This window comes from Apium graveolens, chromosome 3 (assembly GCF_009905375.1).
Source record: "Apium graveolens cultivar Ventura chromosome 3, ASM990537v1, whole genome shotgun sequence".
NCBI classification, from domain to species: Eukaryota; Viridiplantae; Streptophyta; class Magnoliopsida; order Apiales; family Apiaceae; genus Apium; species Apium graveolens.
The window spans coordinates 112928807-112932091 of NC_133649.1; the positions used below are offsets into that span (position 1 = coordinate 112928807).

Sequence of the window (3285 nt, forward strand, 5' to 3'; positions counted from 1 at the left end):
AGCTTCACTTCACTTCGATTGCACAACCACAAGCAAACGGGCAGGCGGAAGTTGCTAACAAAATCATCCTTGATGGACTCAAGAAAATGGTTAAACACTCCAGAAACACTTGGGCAGATGAATTGCTACCTATACTAAGGGCATATCATACTACCTGCAAAGTGACAACTGAAGCTACCACATTCATGCTAGCTTATGGAGCCGAGACCGTGGTGCCCCTTGAGATTACCCATGGATTGCTGATAAGTGGATTTTGTATCCACTTGGAACACTTCATTAAAGGCATAAGTTGGTGTTTTGGACTCAAGTTGTTGGTATTTTTGATGTGTTTTTGTTTTTGTGTATTATAGGCATTAGTCAGATGATTAATTGAGCTTTTCAATGTAATATGTGCAAGGAGGCCAGAATTGGATACTACTACCCTTCTCATGTTAAAGAGCATCTCGAGAGTTTTGCATGGACTATTGGATCGTCAAATTCTGACAAACGGAACTCAATTTACATCAAAAATAAGAAATTAGAGCAAAAATCCAGAAGCACGGCGCGCCCGCGCTGGGAAGCGGGGCGGCCGCGCTGAAAGAACAGTAGCATGGCGCGCCCACGCTGGAATGCGGGGCGGTCGTGCCAGAAGGACAGAAATCGTGCGCGCCCATGCTGGTATGCGGGGCGGCCGCTCTGGGTCATATGAGAAGAATCCTGTTTCTACATGATTTTTGAGAAAATTAAAGCCCTGCTGATCCTGAAGCCTATATATATCCTGGATAATTCATTTTTAAAAACAAGGAGACCAGGGAGAGAAATAAGAAGACCTAGAGAGCACGAGACGGCTACGAAGAAGAAGACTTTTATTTTCTTTAATATAGTTGATACTTGGATGCTTGTTTTCGATTTTTCTTTGAACCCTATTACTCTTATATTATTTATTATCATGCTTTCATTGGAACCCATGGTGATGATCAGTTCGGTTATGAACTAATCGTTATCGTGGGGTTCTAACGGATTTACTTATGGATTTCTATAGTTAATTTATTTCAATATCTTGGTGTGTGGTGATTGCTTGATATCCTAGTATTGGTTGTGCTGATTCGTCTTATGTGCGTAGCTAACATATAAGATAGCGTGTTAATCTCTATTAAAGCGACAATGAATATAGAGATTTAGAACTTTCCATGCTAGCATAGGTTCATGTATTTATTATGCATGATTCGTAGGTAATTTTAACCATCTTACTTGCCCTATATAATCATGATAGATAACTTGCGCATTAAACCTTCATGTTGTCAAATTCTATAGATAAATAGGGTCTCAACATAATTGGTGTCTATTCAGCTTCTATCTCTTTTGTGGATGTTTGGTAGTAGGGTATTCGTACAATGAAAGTTGGCGTTTACTAGTTTTGTGTTATCTGATTAGTTGTCATCACCATTGCATGCTAAGGTTAAAAATAATGACTTTGAATGAAGTAGTAATGAGGTTAGAATCCCATGTTTGTCTCATATAGTTAATTCTATCATTTTTATTAGTAGTTAATTGCATGTTAGTTTTATCTTAGTTATAAGTATCTCAACTTGTTATTGTCTTAGCATTGAGCGATAGCCATACCATTGTTGCATAGGTGCATAATCTTAAGTTAACTAAAAAGAGTTCTTATCCTAACAAGTTTTTGGCACCACTGTCGGGGACTCGGTGTTAATTTTTAGTTTATGTACTTGTCATCGGTGGTCGTTAAAGTTCACTGACTCAGACTCTTTTACTTTTACGGTTTACTTGTTGTATTTCAGGTACTCATTATAATGGGACATCCAGAAGCACCAACGAAAGCGTTGATGGATTTTTCTCAACCCAAGATCAATGATATTCAATCTAGCATTGTCAGGCCAGCTATCACAACTACTACTTTTGAGATCAAGCCTGATATACTTCAGATGGTACAGAATTCAGTCCAGTTTGGGGGTGTTCCAATAGAAGATCCAAATATGCACATCAGGGATTTTATAGAGATCTGTGACACCTTTAGGTTCAATGGTGTGTCTGAGGATGCGGTGAAACTGAGACTGTTCCCATTCTCTCTGAGGGACAAGGCTAAGAGTTGTTTACATTCTCTACCAGCAAATTCTATCACTACTTGGGAGGAACTTTCTCAGAAGTTTCTTACTAAATTCTTCCCTACGGCGAAGACAACTACTCTCATGAATGCTCTTACTCAATTTGCGCAGCAATTGGGAGAAACTCTATGTGAAGCTTGGGAGCGCTACAAGGAGATGCTTAGGAAGTGTCCTCATTATGGTATGCCTGATTGGATGATCATCAATTATTTTTACAATGGTTTGGAAGCATAGTCAAGACCCATGCTTGATGCAGCATCGGGTGGAACATTATGGTCAAAGAGCTATAAGGAAGCTTATGAGCTAATTGAACTGATGGCTGCTAATGAATATCAGTATCCAACCCAGAGATTGCCACATGGCAAGGTAGCAAGAGTTCTTAAAGTGGATATAGCTACGGCTATCACTGCTCAACTAAAGGCATTGTCAATGAAGATCGATTCTCTGGCTAACTATGATGTTAATCAGATAACCAGTGTTTGTGAGCTGTGTACAGGTCCACATGCGATGGAGCATTGTGCTATATCTTATGAATCAGCTCAGTTTGTGAGCAACTTTTAGAGGTCACAACAACCAGTTCCTGCCACTTATCATCCCAACAACTAGAATAATCCTAACTTCATCTGGAACAACAATCAGAATGTGGTGCAACAGCCTTATCAATAGTATGCAGCAAAGCAAATCAACCCTCCTGGTTTTCAATAACAGCAATATGCACCAAGAGAACAACTCCAACTTCAGCAACTACCGTATGAAAGTACAAGTCAATCTAATGAAAAATCTGAATTGGAGGAGTTGAGGCTCATGTGCAAGAGCCAAGCAGTTTCTATCAAGACTCTGGAGAATCAAATAAGGCAGATTGCCAATGCTTTATTGAATCGACCACCGGGAATGCTTTCTAGTGATATAGAAGCCAATCCAGGCAAGAGGGAAGTTAACGAACAGGTGAACGCCATCACCTTGAGGTCCGGAAAGGTCGCAAGCCCCCAATTTTAGCAAGACGAAGATTCTGAAAGTTCTGTTCAGAATACAGGTGCATCTGCACCTTTTCCAAATCCAGAGGATGAGATTGTAGCTGAAAAAGTGGTGCAAAAGGAAGCAGAAGTGGAATCAAAGAAGAAAACTATGGAATACACTCCTCCTGAGGGTAATATAGGGGAGAAACAGGTCTATCCTCCAC

The 3285-nt window shown here is 40.0% G+C and overlaps 1 non-coding gene across 1 annotated transcript; it reads right to left on the reverse strand.

Annotated features, from left to right (window-relative positions):
- Nucleotides 1-2183: 2183 nt before the first annotated feature.
- LOC141716235 (small nucleolar RNA R71) lies at nt 2184-2290 on the reverse strand. Its single transcript, XR_012572952.1, has one exon. It is a non-coding gene; the product is annotated as a small nucleolar RNA R71 (small nucleolar RNA).
- Between the last annotated feature and the right edge of the window lie 995 nt (nt 2291-3285).